The following is a 17,708-nucleotide window of genomic DNA, read 5'->3' on the forward strand; positions in this document are numbered from 1 at the left end:
CAGCCAACCTATTGATTTATTCTCTTTGTACTGGACATGGCTTTTTATTAAAGAAAGCAGATATTCAATAGTGTTAACTAGTAATGGGAATTGACTCTTTACTAATTGCACAGACCTTGGCATTAATATACTTTAATGGAACCTGGGCTCTGCGTCCCTCAGATCAATCCTGGAGTTTTTCTCTAACTCTTTCTGGTCAAAGGACATGTACAGCATTGTAACTGAGGGAGACCTTTTATAATCTTTTTTTTTTTTTTTTTTTTAATTCATGGAATTAATAGGATGAGGAACTTTCTTTTCTTCCAGAGGACCAGATAGAGGAATTGTTTTGTGACCAGGAAGAGACACAGAAACTCTGTGGGCTGGACTGACTGTGGAGTGGGCTGGTGGCTGCTAGGGATTCAGTTCTGATACTGGAAAGTAGTCTGACTTCCCATGCACCTGGCTGGGGCCTGCCCTTGCTGGATTCTCTGAGGCAAAAGACTCATCACTTATTTATTGTTCATTTGTTAGATTTATCGAAAGTAAATAGGGTCCCTGATAGCTGCTGGGCTTGTATATGAGACCTGGGACCAGAGGAATGAAAATACAGGTCTTTGTGGCAAACCCTTCCAGCAGAACCTGACCCTACCCAAAGGCAAAAACAGCAGGGAACATCAGGTCCTGCCTTGAGGGAGGACATTTCTGAAGTTCCCAGAAATGGCAAATGTTCTTCCTCCAGTCCTTCAGGATCCATTGCTAAATTCTTCCACTGGCCTCACATGTCCAAGAGGAATCTCTAAGACAGTGAGCTTCAAAGCCAAACCATGAGACTATGAGGTTCTCAAGGAGGCTGGTTTTGTCTTCCTCATCTTTGAATTGAACAATGCTGGAAATTAGAGGTAGACAAATTCCTCTGAATTCATGGCCTTACTCTTTCTAGCTATGCCATATGATTCAAGTCAGCCTCTCTGAGCCTCTATGTCCTCATTTGTGAGAGAAGGATAATAGAAACACATGCTTCTCAGGGTTGTTGTGAGATTTAATTAAAGAATTTAGTTCATTTAGGGTACATAGTCAAACCCCTTTGACAGTAACTGTGGTGATTACCATCACCTTAGGATCCTTTGTATGTAGACAATAGGCATTTGGTAAAAGTAAGTTCAGTGAATGAATTAATTCCTTGGTTCAACTGTTTCTGTGCCTACTATGTGCTAGGAATAGGTCTGCAGTGTATAAAACAAGATATATCCTCTGTGAACTCCTGGAGCTTACATTTTAGAGGGGGGATACAGGTAATAAAAAAAAACAAATGAATTAAACTATTTAAAATAAAATCTCAGTCTTTATTCCATGAACTCTTGTGCTGTAGAGTTTCTTGCTACATAGTAAGGTAAGATAACTCCCATTATCTATGCCTCCTTATTCTTTTCTATCCTTGGCCTTGCCTCCTTTACCCTAAAACTTCCCACCCTCAAACCCAGGACTTTGCTTCAAAAATGAACACTATGACCTGGAAAATGTCCTATAGCATTTTTACTTGAGGTGTCAGGGAGGCTGTAACTGACTTCTGAACCTCTAGACTTGCCTTCTAAAAGTGGACAGCCATGAATTTGTGATGTCTTGGAGGTGGGAGTGGATTTTGCTTTCTATTTGGCCGTGCAAACTGTTACACAACTGGACTGCCATATTGAATTATTTTCAGCAGTAGAAATTCTTCGTACCCCATCTCCAACCAGGTTCTAATTTGAAAGTAATAACATTTGGGCAAAGCTCAGATGAACTAAGTTGCTGCCGAGGGCTTGGTTGTTTTGAGGTAATTGGTTTTACCCAGTTGCTGATTCTTCACTTGGACAAATGAGAAATCAAACTACAGCTCAGTTTGCAGGAAACCCAAGTCAGCATTTATTCGGACTACTATTTCAGAGCTTGTTATGTTATTGGCAATAAAATGCAACTAATATACTGTTAATTAATATCACATCCTACAGCTAATTTATCACATTATTAATCAGAGTGATAAAGCCTAGGAAAAAGCAGCTCACCTTTAGTGTCTTTTCATCTCTATAAACACTTGCCTTTATGCACAAATATGTGTTTTGGTCAACACTGCCAAGTGTTTGGTTGTTCCTGGATGAGTGTATTCTATTTTCAAACAGTAACTTGCCCCTCAGGAATATTTTATTTAGCAAGACAGGACTTAAAGTGAAAGGGTAACCATTTCTGATCGTAACCTTGGCTTTGTGCTTCTAGTAATTATCCTTTAATTGCATTACCCTATTTGAAATAGAGTTGTAATTGGAAAAAAACAATTTGACATTCCCTGATGCTTACTCTGACATGCACTATTTGCTTTTTATTCAAATGTAAATTTTCTCCATAATACTATCAAAGAAAGAAAAAAAAATAAGCAAAATTGAAATGTCAGTAGCAATTTCTGACATGCAGGCAGTGTCATTCACTTGTGCTGTCTGGAAGGCAAGACTTTCAGTTCAGATGGAAAAAATCCTCAAACTATGAAATTAGCATGCTCTGAGGAGAGGGTGAGATGGATGGCAGAATTACAGATCTATCCCTTTGGGATGCATGTCCACTTGCACGATGGCTTCAAAATATCAAACAAGCTGCCAGCTGTGCTTTTTGGATGAATAATCCTTTCTGCTTACAAAATTTTTTTTTTCTTTAAAGACTGAAGGATAATCAATTTAATTCTGGAATTATTTCACCTCGGGCATCCTGAAGGTATAATTTTAATTTGGAGCATGTGATAGGAAGCCCTAAAGTGCCTCTAATGATCTCAGGCTCCTGATAGTCACACTCTTGTGTAATCTCCCTTTGAGTGTGGGCTGACCTATTGCCTTACTTCTAACGATACAACATGGTAAAAATAATGGGACATCGCTTCCAAGAATAGTTTACAGAAAACACCGTGGTTTCTGCCTTAGGCTTCCCTGTCTTGTTCTCTCAAGCTGAGGGATGTCAGCTGCCATGTTGTGAGCTATCTTGTGGAAAGGCCATCTGGGAAGGTCTTCGGCCTACAGTCAGCAAGGAACTGAATCCTGTCATCACCCACGTGAGTGTGCTTGGAAGTGGTCTTTTCTCAGCTGAGACTTCAGATGAGACCACAGCTCTAGCTGGCACCTTGACAGCAAACTCATGAGAGATCTTCAGCCAAAGGCACCTAGCTACGTGGCACCTGGATTCCTGACTCTCAGAAACCATGAGGTAATAAGCATTTGTTGTTTTAAGCTTCTAAGTTTTGGGGCAACTTGTTATGCAGCAATAAATAATACAGGGCAGGAGATTATTAAACAAAAATAATTCTAGGTATGCTTTATCACATGGTTTTGTGGGGAAAAGTGTAAACATTGATGGAGGAAAGTAACAACTATGCCATTATGTCAGTTTGTTTCCTCTGTTAAGTCACTTCCTCAGCCTCGGTTTTCTTTTCTTTATTTTAGGTTTAATTACTCACAAAATTTTCATGAGTTGGAAATGAAGTAAAGGAGGCAAAAGCACTCATAAAAGTTAAAAGTACTGTGCATATATGAGATGATTAGTATGTAAAGTTTCTCATAGCTTAGACAATAACTCTGTCAATCCAATACTCAATGTAGGCCTCATGGTATAGTGGAATGAGCACTAGTCTATGCATCAGTAAACCTGGATTCCAATCTAGGTTTTGTCACTAACAGCTGTATGACCTTAAGAAAGTCACTCAAGCTCTATCAGTTTCAATTTCCTGATGTGATAAACCTTTAGGGCACTGAAAGGAAGGGAAGTAGGACAAGTAAGTTTTGATTGATGAAAGCATGCTAGGTACATAGGTATAGTAATTGGGACTCTGTTCAAAAGTGACAGAAATCCAACTTGAAATAAATTATCTAGGATCTACTGTAGGTTTAAAAACATTAGTTTTAAGTATTTGTTCAGCTTCTACTAGGTTTCTAGCAGAACATGATTGTAATTTTCCTTCACATAAGAGTCTGCTTTTTAGGATATTTGAGTGTCAGGGTGAGTAAGAAAGTATGTTTCTTGCGATCATGGTTAGCTAAATGAATCAATTATGTAGGCAGGTACTGAGCAAAAATGTTAGGGCAATGATGTGAGGATGCTAGTCATGAAAGAGTTGACTACCAGGGTCTGTTCCTGGTCACCAGCTTCTTCTACCCAGCATACGTCTCAGCACTGAAAGTAGTGTCTTATTTTAGGTGGCATCTCACATACACTGGAGAGTGAATTTTGCATCTATAACATCAATAATGTTTCAGGGTCTGTACAAGCATGGCACGGCCCTGAAAATAAGTGCCTCCTTAAATTTTTCACCCTAAGCACCTTGCTTCCTCATCCTACACCTGTCCCTATGTCATTTCTCTTGGTCCCATCAGGCAAATATATGCAACAGGACTTTCCTGAATAGACAGAGCCTGCCCAGGCAGTTCTAAGGACCCTTGATCACAACCATCTTTCTCACGGCTTCATCAATATCCAGAAGTCTAAGCATTAGATCATTCCTTAAGGCAAGAAGATGTTGGAAAAAAGTACACAGGATTTGGAATCAAAAGATATGGGTTAAAATTCAGATTCTGGTAAAAAATAACTGGGGGAACTTGGGCAAGTCAATTAGTTTATCTGGCCCTAACTATTCTATTTGGTTAAATGAGGAAGAGTATATCTGCCCTGTCTTCTGCATTTTTATGTATCAAGTGAAATACTGATTGGAAAACCATTTTGAAATTTGAAAAGAGGTATATAAATGCTTGTTGTGTTTATTAAGGATTAAAGAATTGTTCTTTGGAAGGAGTATAAATATACAGTAGCAATGATGAGGTTATTTGATCAATCTCTAGGACAATGAAAGGAAGGGAAACAGGTCGAGTAAGCTTTGATTGATGAATGCAGGCAGGGAGCATGGGAATAATAATCAGGACCCTTTGGGCAAAAGTGATGGAAATCTAACGTGAAATAGCTCAGGGGAAAGATAAGGGAAATTACTGAAAGGACACTTAACCTGGAGAAGAATGTGGATGGAGCTGGTCTTTGGGGGAAATCGGAAAAGGGATTTAAACTCCACCAGAACTCCACTTCTCTTTCGCTCCAATGCAGACCGTCTTCCACCAGGTGGTGGGAGCCTGGCTGACGTGAGCTCACAATCTTCAAATCCTGTCATTCCTACCACCCACGGGAGGCTGATTCTCTTTCTTAGTTTCAGTTTTAAACATCCTAGGGAAGGATGATGACGGGCTTGGCTGAAGTCAGATGCCCACTCTTGGACCAACTGAGGCCAGGGAGGCAAGACATAGAATAACTGAGGAGGGCAGAGTCAGGATTAGAGCATGTGGGTTTGAAGGAAATGAACATGGCTGCATTAAGAAGAAGGGATGGAGTGAGTTTGATGCCACTGGAACAACTGTTCCCAGAAGAGAAGAAATGCTTGTGAGCAGCCCCCCAAATGTTATCTTCTGCAATGAGACACTGTCCAGCTGGCAGGGTCATCACATATAGTATGCTGTACTCAGCAGCCCTGCCAGGCGAGGAGGAACCTAAAAATGCCAAGGTGCTGTACCAAAGCATATTACTCCTCAAATGAAATATAATCAAAATGTGGCAGCAAAAGGAGTTTTGCAAAATATCATCCTAATGAGAGGGAATGGGGAAAAATTCCACACTGGAGAAGCCCCTCTTGGCTCTTTGCAAGGCACTACACTATGATAGGTGAGAATTCCATTTTCTCATAGGCTAAACCCCCTCCCCTTTCATATTGATGGAATGGGGTAGGAAACTCAACTCAGCAACCAATATGTATGGGGAAATCTCAGCAAATGAGGGAATGACAAAACGACTGCTCCTGCTCTGGACTTAAAATAAATGACTGCCCTTTCCAGTGTTTTGGTGGCATATTCCAATTTGACTGGGTTAAATTGACTGGTTAAGAACAGGGGGTCTTAACCAGGGGTCCACAGAACGATTTTAGGTGGTCTGTGAGCTTCAACGGAAAATTCAAAAAGACTATTTTTGTGGGGACGTGTTGGTGCCAGTGTGATATATTTATTAAATAATACACAGTATAATGTGGACTTAGTAAGGGGTCCATATTTTATACCTGACTAGAAAAAGGGTCTGTGGAACAAAAAAGGTTAAGAACCCCTAATGTAGAGGGACCCCTGTCATCTTCATGACTTCCTGCCAGGATAATTAGATGGCTTTGGGTCCACTCCATCCTTTCTCCCTAATGCTGTCATGTTAATATCGTTAAAGCCCACATGCGCTAATCCTGATTCTGTCCTGCTTAAAATTCTTCCATGCCCTCCCCTACTGCCTGCAAACTCCTCACCAGAGCATCCAAGGCAGCTAAGACCATGGCCCCAAACTACCATTCCAGGTTTATCTCACCCTTCCCTTCTAGTCTTCAAATATGGGTGGCCCCAATTATGCCTAACTGAGTCTCATCTTCAAGGCTCTGCTTGGGCTATTTCCTCTGTCTGGAATGCACTGCCTTTTGAAACTTCCATTGTTCTTCCTTTGTGAAGCTTTTCCTGACTTTCCCAAGTAGATATGATTTCTCTTTCCTTTGATCCCCAATACTCACTGTTTGTACTGTCTTATAGCACTCACTACACTTTGTCTTAAGTAATGTTTGCACTATGTTTTATTCTTCCAGGTGAAAAGATCCTTGGAAGGTGCTAAAAACATACATTTCTTACTATTTGTCAGCACTGGTACATATTTCAAGTCCTTTAGTTTTCACAAAAACTCTTTTTACAGATGAAAAACTGAGACCCAGATTGGTTTAGTAACTTGCCTAAGGTTGTACAGCTAAGCAAGTATTTGAACCCTGGTAGTGTGAGCCCTGAGTCTCTGCTCTTGACCACCATATTATTTTGTTTCTCATGGAAACCATGAAGCCAACAGTGACTTTTCCAAGGCAAGGTACTTCATTTTCTATTTATAATTTTGTATTCTTTTCCTTAAAGAGGCCCTCAAAATTGTATTTAGGACTTACAAAACTAGACTGTCTTGTTCATTTTCAATCCTCTTAAACCTTGTTTATTAGTAATGATCACTCTAATAATAATGGTCATCCCAACCTTTGTACAGAGCATTTACGAGGCACACTCAGATATCTCAGTGGGCCCTTAAAACAACATGAAAGTTAGGTGTGGTCGTTGTCACTTTTACAGATAATGAAACTGACCTCAAAGTAGCTGAGTGATTTTGCCTAAAGTCATCCAGCTAGAAAGGGATGGAGCCACAGGAGAAACTCGGGATGTATTTCTGATCTCATAGTTCTGGCTTCCTCCACTCACATATTTGCTGCCTGTGCATTCTGAGAGCCTTTCTGAGGCTTAGAAGACAGTGTTCCTCCCTGCCCCGCCCCATGCAGACCCATTTGAAGAGCATCCATCACATCCAACAATTATCTAAATTGAAGTTGTCCATCTGCCTTTTAAGTTCTCCTTTAGCTAATGAACCTTTTCAACCAACACAGGGCACTTGATGTTAATCACACAGAGAAATGCAGTCTAAATCTGTTCACCTTCCAATAGATAGTGCCTAAAAGGTAGAGAAATTACATTTAACTTTTCAAGCCCTAATCTTGATAAATTCTTAGTGGAAAATTCCTCAACTGCTTGTCTTCAAGAGATTTTCAAAGCCCTCCAGCAATTGCTAAATGATACTAGAAATACTGATGCCTATATCTAGAGATTTTAGGTAAAGTAGCTTCTAATTTGTCCATTTTGCATTACAGAAAACCCAGAGTGCCTTTCTAAGGAAGGAAGGGAGGGAAGGAGGGAGGGTTTAACGTGGTGAGGATTTCCCTAAGGAAGTGAAGCTGGTCAGGGAGTGGAGAGGACAGTGAAAGCTTCTGTGTGGCTACTGTCCTTGTCTCTGAGAGTTCACTATTGGCTACCAGAACAAGCTCAACTCTGCACCTGCTTTGGCACCTATGAACACCATCTGTGTGGGGCCCAGGCTATCCGTCCTGTACTTCCTGAGGCCCTGAGGCCCTTATCATCCATTCTGTGGCAGACTTAATACCCACTGAAGAGAAAACAGACAAAACATGTCCTATTATTTCTTTTCCTTTCCTTCAGTCCCCAAACCCTATTCTGAACTTGGTCAAACTCACTTTCTTTACTCAAAGAAGAAAGAAAGAGACTGCCTTATTTTGTTGGGAACCGGGAGATGAAAGAAAAGAGAAGACAGAAACGCATAGATTAGTTGGTAATACTAGATTTATCACTGGGTTTCCACTTCCTTAACTATTCCTTCTTCTTCTTTTTTAAAAGATCTTTTATTTATTCACCGAATTCCTTGAATGTGCTGAGCATGGTGTTTAATGCAATGGGGAATGGAAATGTCCAAGACTCTACTAGGAAAAGTTCCCATAACTTTACTCAGATTGGCTATTTACTCAAAATTTTAGCGTTTGTCAAATTAATTTTCCTAGACACTAGAAATGATAAGCCCTTTACTAAGAGAATTCTAAAATTCTTGAACCAAAGTCTAGCCGTTTTGTATTATTTTTTTCTCCTTTGTCCGCAAGTTTTCTGTTTAGGATTGACAAATTTAGCAAATGAAAATATAGGCCATCCCATTTAAATGTGAATTTTAGGCAAAAGCCAAACCAGTTTTTAGAATCTATATGTCTCAAACAACATTTGGGACATGCTTATATACAGATATTGCATGACACACACACACACAAATTACCTTGTTTATCTGAAATTCCAATTTAACTGGGTGTTGTATATTTTACCTGGCAACTCTATAGCTATTGAATAAGAAGTTGCCAGTTCCTGAGTGCCTATATTAGGCTCTTAACCTGATGCATTTAATTCTCACAATATCTTTAAAGTGAAGCCATCACTACCAAGATTTTATACCCAAAGAAACTGAGACCTCCAGAAGTCAAGGAACTTGTCTGAAGTCACAAAGTTAGAAGGTAGTAGAGAAAGGAATTAAATTCCTGTTCGTCTCACTCCAAAGCCCATGTTTCCTCTTTATTACAAAACTTAAAACTGAAATATGGACTGTCTATGGAAAAGCCCACACAATCTGTACTCTAATAGAATATTTGATTTCTAGCTGAAAGGACAACTCATATAAAAATGAGGTATTTAAGAAAGAGGAAATTTTGCTCTTTCCCATGTAATAATTTACTTTATCTTAGGAAACTCCTGTTCTAAATCTTTATCTTCTCCAAAGTAGTGTGAGCATTTCACTGAAAGTTTGTAGTAAAATATCGCCCTCTTCTGGCAAGATGGGCATCATACCAAAGAGATGAATTTTTGAAAGTTCGCACAAAAGTATGATTCAGTCATGTGCTAATTACACAATTAAAAGGGGTCTATGCCACTTATCAGGTGTCCACATCATTCTTCAACATTTCTCCTCAGAAAGGAAGTAGAAGGAAGTTTGAAAATCTGCTTGGCAACAATTTTCTGTCTATTTTTTTGGAGGTCGCTGAGTGGTGGGGATGGATGTAGATTAAAAAGTTTAATTAGAGGACATACCTCAAATATCCAAACTGTAACAACACCCAAATTATCAGAATACAATACTTCAATTCTGAATAGTAAGAATTATATATGTATAAGGAATGGAGAAAAGAATATTAGTGTAATTGTCAGCATTTTTACTCAGTTCTTTTTCATTTATTAGCTGTGTGACCTTAGGCAAGTTTTCTAAACTCTTTGAGCCTCAGTTTCAACATCTGTAAAATGACAATTACAAAAGTCATAGTTTAGTAGGGCAGGTGTGAGATGAAATGAGATAATACCTAGCAAAGTTTTATTATCTCTATTGCTAAGAGTTAGGCTCAATAAGTGTGAAGTGGTATTTTTGTTATTAGGTTGGTCTCAATTATTAGTTAACAGTATAGAATCAATTATTTTATGTTCTGAAGCACAAAAGTTAACAGCAAAGAAATAAAAACGGATAAAAACAGTTTGTTTTTCTTAGTTCTCCTTTATTTTTACGAAACTTTTGCCTAACAGAAAAGGTTTCTCAAATGAAATATTTCTCAGAATTTATCTAAAGTTTAGAGCTGTTTACAGAAAATCAGTGATAACCCTAAGAGGAGGTTTTGGAACAGAAACCTCAGAAATATGTAACCTATGAAATTCACGCTGAACATAATCTGTACATTGTTTTACCTGATTCCAAAACTGAAAAAAAAGGGTTGAAAAGGTATCAGTATGGGGAATGGGTACTTGAAGCTCAGTTGTTGAGTGCCTGCTTTGCATGGATGAGGTCCTTGGTTCAGTTCCTGATACCTTCTAAAAAATTAAATAAAAGCATCAATATACTAGAACATCAAAAATGATGAAAATCTAAATATCCCTATCCTAAATACTTAATACTTAATAATACTTAATAATATCCAGCTTTCTAAACTACTATTAACTATCAGAATGTCTTTATGCTTTTGAGTTTTGGGGGCACAATGATGATTGGAAATTGCATTTAGAAAATGTTGAGCTAGACTGAGCGCTCTTTACTGTGATGATAACCAAGGACTCACATTTTACCCATTAATATTGTAGTCTTCGATGGGCAACAGGGAAAGGGCAAGAGGAAAAAACAGGAGCTGTTGATTTTCAAATATAACCTTTCTAGCAATGTGTTACAAATCACCAAACTTGAGGCAACTTTAAATGCCTGACATATTAGTTCATTCCTACTCAGCTGTTAAAATTTTCCAATCATTTGACCTAGGACTGAGTTCTGGTTAAGAAACAGGATTACAGGATGTTTCAGGTAATCGATCAAACAATTTTTAACACTATAAGTACTTTAAAATCAAGTAAAAATTCCAAAAATTGGTATCTTAATTACAAGTTTCTTATTTTTATTATGGAAATTCAGATCCTTATGGCAAATTAGCACAGACTATGTTACATTTGTCCTTTAAAGGATGTTAAAGCTACGGTCCATGAGATTTATATAGTGAGAAACTTTTGTAAGGAATTGAAAGAAGATGAAAAGTTGGTTGTAGGTCATAGCTGTTTTCTATCCTTCCTTAAAAATATGTCTTCTTAAAGACATGAGTTTTAACCAGGCCATTCTACCCTTGAGCTCCGGTAGTTTTTATCCTCAGGTGAGTAGAACTAATAATCTATTTGGCAACCATCTTGTATTCACCTTTAAGGCTAATCATGTGTAAAAAAGAGAAATCGATTGCCTCAGGGAACAGAAAGGTCCAGGGATGACTTCAGATATAGATGGATCTAGGTACTCAAATCTTATTCATAACCTGCCTCTCTTAGTCTTTGGTTCTGCTTTCATCTATGTTGTTCTCATTCTAGAGCAAACACTCCTTAAGTGTGATGACATTAGCCACCAATAGGTCCGGTCTGAACTCTATAAATTCAGCAACCCTTGTGGAAAAAGAGCCTGCCTTCCTGCAAGGCTGATGCTTACTGGCTTTGATTGGCCTGGCTAGTTATGTGTGCAAACTTAAACTGCTAAGGCTGGGGGGGATGGTGCACTTTTGAAGGAAGGCTTTGGTGATGTGCACACCCCTGGAACCAGAAAGTGAGGTTAACCCCACTTAAACTACATGGGCAGATCATATAAGGGTGGATGTGCAATGGCAAATTGTGGCACTATTGGGCATGCAAAACATTACTGAGCTTTAACTGGGGTGATGAAAACAAAAACAAAAAACCCCAAAGTGATAATATGAACAAGAGAAAGGAGCCAAAAATGACTGAGCTATATATTCATTAGCTCACCTAAAGCCAGATACAGCAAAAAATCTAGTGAAGGGTTTATTTTCCCTTCAATTTAGAGCCAGGAGCTATTTGGGAGCCAGTTTGGAATAGAGACTAGTTAGGTTACCCATCTGACTCAGACCAAATCCCAGACAAATTAAATCAAACATCTGAGGGTGAGGTCCAAGTAAAAGTATTGTTTGATTTTCCATAGGTGATTCTAATCTGCACCCAAGTTTGAGAACCACTGGTAAAGAAACTCTGTACCCATTAAGTATTAACTCTTCTTTTTTGCTCTCTAATCCCCATTCCCTAGTAAACTCCAAGCTGCTATGAATTTGTTTATTTTTGGTATTTCATATAAGTGAAGTCACACTTTTTTGTCTGACTTATTTCACACATGGTATCTTCAAGGTTCATCCAAGTTATGGCATGTATCAGAACTCCATTCCTTTTTACAGCTGAATAATAGATATTTTTTACCCATTCACCCATTGATAAGACATTTGTGTTGCTTCTATCATAACGCTATTGTAAATAATGCTGCTGAACATTGGCGTCTAAGTATCAGCCTGAGTATGTTTTCAATTCTTTGGGGGCACATATCTAGAAGTATAATTGCTGGGTCATTATGGTAGTTCTATGTTTAACTTTCTGAGGAACTGCCAAACTATTTTCACAGAAGCTGCACCATTTTAGATTCCCATCAGTGTACAAGGGTTCCTATTTCTATGCTCCACAACCTGGACAAGACTTTATTTTCTTAAATATTAGCCATCCTAGTGGGTGTGAGTGGCATTTCATTGTGGTTTTGATTTGCATTTCCCCAATGGCTAATGAGGTTGGACCTCTTTTCATGTGCTTATTGTTCTTTTGTATATCTTCTTTGGAAAAATGCCTATGCAAATATTTTGCCCATTTTTAAATTGAGTTTTTTGTTGTTGAGTTTAAGGATTTCTTTATATATTCTGGACATTAAACCCTTACCAGAGATGTGGTTTCCAAATATTCTCACCCATTCTGTAGGTTGTCGTTTTTTGTTTTTTTAAAATATCTTTTTGTAGGTTGTCTTTTTACTTTCATGATGAGGTCGTTTGGTGAACACATGTTTTTAGTTTTGATTAAGTCCATTTGTCTATTTTTCTTTTGTTGCCTGTCTTTTTTGGTATAAAGTCTAAGAAATCATTGCCCAACACAGGATCCTGAAAATGCTTCCTTTTTCCTTTTGTTTTCTTCTAGGTGTTTAGAGTCGGTTTTAAATTTTGATGAAATGAAATTTGGCTATTTCCTCTTTTGTTGCTTATGCTAGGACAGTGGTTCTTAAAGTGCAACAAGGCTTTACCTGGAAACTTGTTAGAAATGCAAATTCTCTGGCTCCACTCCAGACCTACTAAATCAGAAATTCTAGGGGTAGGGCCCAAGAATCTGCATTTTAACAAGCCCTCCAGGTGATTCTAATGTACGCTCAAATCTTGAGAACCACTAGTCTAGAGTTATCTAAGGATATAATACAAACACATGAAGAAGCATAACTTGACTCCTTCAGTCTCTTTTCTCTTAACTACAAGAGTAGTTCCATTAATAAGGCTCTTTGGATGAAATAATTAATTCCTCTTTAAGGTGTCCTCAAGTTAAGGGATATTATTTGCAAGGTTACATATGAAAACAAGAAGGATCTTGACTTTGTGGCCAGGCTTCAATGAATTATTTTCAAGATACAACAGATAAATTCATCTGACCGCAGCTCTCCTGACTCAGTGGCAACCCTAGTAGTTGATGCCTCTCAAGGGTTTAGATATAGAAACCAGGTGTCCTATTATAGTGCCTGAGCTATTCCGTCTTTTCATCTCTCCTTACACAAACTAAATTCTTTCCCCTTTATCTTCAAATTCCTGAATTTGATTGGCTCAGTTTATCATATTGTCATCATTTGGGCAGTGTTTCCTTAATACCTAGCAACTCATAAGCTTCTGGCCAAGGTAAAGATGGGCTTTCTTGGGTCAGGTCTCCCTCATTCTCTAATCAATTGGGATTTGGGGAAAACAAAATTCATTGTTTAAGAAACCCTAAAGCCATTTCCCTCAAAAGGTTTTGAGAAGCCTCCTAACTTGGGTTGTGGGTATCTCAAACAGTTAACAAAACACTAAAAACTTTGGAAATGTTTCCCTTTCAAATAATTTCTATACTCAATTTTTGAAGACCAATTTAGGAATGCCACAAGGCAAATTATTTTGGCAAAGCATGAATAATCTATTGCATGCACCAAATTATGTATTTTATACATAAATTTTCTCTGCATTGTAAGATTCACTAAGCCATAAATGACTAGAAGTTTGTTGATATTTTTTTAAACCTCATCAAGTTTTGAGAATTACTAGTCTCATCATCTGCCAAAAATAAAGCGCAATTGATAGTTTTTTCCAGATCACTTCAGACTGGCACAATGAATTCTCTTAATACTTGACCTGACCTCACTTGACTAAGTTTGAAAGACAGGAAAAGTCAAATTGAAATTAAAAGGTAACTAACCTTTGGGAAGAGATGAGATGTTATTTTTAAAACTCTAATGATGCCACAATTCCCAGAACATTTCTGGATCATTTTTTCTTTTAATGCCAAAATGAAATTTCAGCTTTACCCAGAATCTTGTAAAGCCCATTTACAGAGTACTTGTACTGTCATTATCAGTTACTTTATCTTATGCCATCTGATGACCAGTTTAATTTTTTCAAGTAACTATAAGCAAATACTATACCCTGAAGTCCAAACTGTAAATCTATTTACATTTTATATTTAATTGATCAAATTATTCAATGTAATTGATTCAGTGTGGGTAACAAAAGGAAACTTACAGAGTTAGGTATTTGCATTTAGAATGATTTCAGGTGCCATATTAAAGTATTTACTCCACAATCTTGGTTTTAGGTAAGACTTCTCTTGCTCAGATAAAGATTCTGCAACCCTGAGTCAATATCTGTTTTTCACTTTATTTCATTATAATAAAATGTACTTTAACCTCAAAGTATGCCTTTAAAAAGAACTGAGGAAAAAAAAAAAAAGTATCATCCATCAATCCAAGTTTACAATGAAGACCACAAGCCCAAAACTCCTCTTATCTCTTATATTTGCTTTGCCTGGTCTGTTTCCTGTATTTTCTAGAAAACATCTAATTAACTTGATAAAATTAGTCAATCCCCACAACTACACGATTACAAATAATCAAAAGGTTGGGTATATATTCTTCATAAATTTTAATTTATGAAGTATATCATTCATACATAAACATACATAAACAATAAGTGTATAGTAACAGTTGTGAACGTACAAAACAAACATAAATAATGTCATACAGGACTCTCATAACTCACCCTACCACCAATACCTTGCTTTGCTGTTAAACCTTGACTAATGATTAAAGAGCATTGTCAAAATATTACTACTAACCAAAGTATTTTCCCCCAACCCACCCTATTATTATCTTTATATCATATATAGATGAACATATGTAAACAATAAGTGTATGAGCTTACAAAGCAAACATGCATAACATCATATAGGGGTCCCATACATCAACTCTCCACCAGCATCTTGCACTGTAGTAAGACATTTGTTAGAAATGATGAGAGAATATTGTCAAAATATTACTACTAATTATAGTCCCTATCTTATATTTGGTTTTTCCCCCAACCCAATTATTATTTTTTAAATATATTTTTTATGACAGAAATTGTAAACCTATAAAAAAATCATGCACATGTGCAAAATTTCCATATATCACTCCTCCATCAACACACCACACTGTGGTGGAACGTTTGTTACAGATAAGATAATATCATCTGATTGTTACCATGGCCATAGTGTACATTGAACTCACATTTTCCATACTGCCTCATTATCAACACAGTACATCTTTTGCATAGATGCAAGAATATTATATTATTACTGCTAACCACAGTCCATAAGTCACTACAGCTGTATTTTTCCCATGCTTTTCCACATTCCTAACACCCTGCAGTAGTGATGTACATTTGCTCTAGCTCACAAAGGACACTCTTGCATCTGTACCAACAACCATAATTCTCATCTACCTCTTAGTTTACTGTACTATTCAGTTCCTAGATTATTCTCTAGCATTCTGTCATTTGGCATTTACATACCTAGACCACCATTTTCAGCCACATCCCCATTTATAAAATAGCTGTATTCACTATTTGTTACCATCTACTCTATATATTTCCACATTTTTTTCAGTAAAGCTAATTAAAACTTCTACATACATTAAACATCAGTAGTCCATCTCAGTCCTCCTCTCCTTTAAGAATCTACCACCTACCACCAGGTCTTAAAGATATTTTCCTACAATTTCTTCTAGAAGCTTGTGGTTCTTAATTTTTAGGTTTTCGATCCATTTTGAGTTAACTTTTGGATAAGGTGTGAGATAGGGGTCCTCATTCCTTCTTTTGGGTGTGGAGACACAGTTCTTTCAGCACAATTTGTTGAATGGACTGTTTTTCCTGAGCTGTGTGGGTTTGACAGGCTAGTCAAAAATCACTGGAACATACATGTAGGGTCTGTTTTTGAACCATCGATTTGGTTCCATTGGTTTATGTCTGTCTTTATGCCAGTACCATGCTGTTTGATTTTTTAAAAATTTATTTTTACCCTCTCCCTCCATTGTCTGCTGTGTTCATTCACTGTGTGTTCTGTGTCTGATTGTATTCTCATTAGGCAGCTATGGGAACCCATACTGGGACCTTCTGGAGTGGGAGAGAGGTGATAATTATCTTGCTCCAGAGGTGGGACTGAAGTCTAGCCTAGGGCTGCAGGGCAATCTGGGTGAAAGAAATGGGTTCCTACCGTGGCTATGATTTTCAGTCAGCCCAGCTTTCCCTCATGCTGGGGGTGGAGTCAAAGTGGTGGCCATGGTCTCTTTCCGACTTGGACAGATTCACACCCTAGCTATTCCTAGGGTTATACCTTAGCCAGTGGAGTCTGCTAATCAGTAGCTGAAATCGGTGGCCAACCATCTCTTCTTTCCATTTCTGGGAAATGGAGCTTCCAATTTCAGTAACAGAATAGCTCCTGGTACAGCCTGTGCTGTCATAGTAGGCTAATCACTGGCCTCTGTGCCTTGGCTGGTAATTTTCTGCAGAGGCTGGAGCAGGTCCCTGGCTTCCTCCCTGCCTGAGGTGGGGCTGGGGCCTAGACTGGAGCTACAGTCTGACCTGGATGGAAAGAAGCCGGTCCCTACCAGCACTGTGATTTTCAGTCCGCCCGCATCCCCTCGTGCTAGGCACAGAAGATAAGATGGTGGCTAGCGGCCTCCTTCAGACTTGGGCAGGCTCAAACTTTAGCTGTTCTTAGGATACTTTAGCCCGCTGAATTTACTCATCGGTAGCTGAAGTTGACGCCCAACTGTCTCTTCCTCCTCCCTTTTTGGGAAGGAGGGCAGCTTGTGCCTCCATCCCAGCGAAGGATGGGCACTGGCCTCCGTGGTGTGGAGTGCTCTACTTGTGAATCTTCTCTGCAGATGGGCAGTCTCCTCCTTCCATTCCTTCAAGTACATTGCAGGATGCTCTTCTGGTCTCCTGGAGCCCCCTATCAGGTGCTTCAGCTAGCTCCAGAGCTCTGGGTGTTTACTAACAGCCTTGTAGCAGGAGCTGACTCTAGGAGCTCCTTACTCTGCCACCATCTTGCTGGTTGTCCTGTACTTTTTTTTAGGCACCAGGGTGTGCACTTGAGTGCTCAACTGCTTGAATCACATCCCCTCCCCTGGGCATATATTCATTGGATACAGAAGTCTATTAAACCTTTCAAACTAGTTATGATTTAAAAAAATAGAGAAAGGCATTATTTCTCCAAGCCCCTCTACTTTATAAAAATAAATGAAAAATCCCTAAGTTCCTATGTCTCTTTCCATAACTTGCACATATTCTTTAAAAAAAAAAAAACCACAAAAACCTGGAATGGTTGACTGATCCTGGACAAGACCTAATAATGCGAAAAAGA

This window comes from Dasypus novemcinctus, chromosome 10, assembly GCF_030445035.2.
Source record: "Dasypus novemcinctus isolate mDasNov1 chromosome 10, mDasNov1.1.hap2, whole genome shotgun sequence".
Lineage (NCBI taxonomy): Eukaryota > Metazoa > Chordata > Mammalia > Cingulata > Dasypodidae > Dasypus > Dasypus novemcinctus.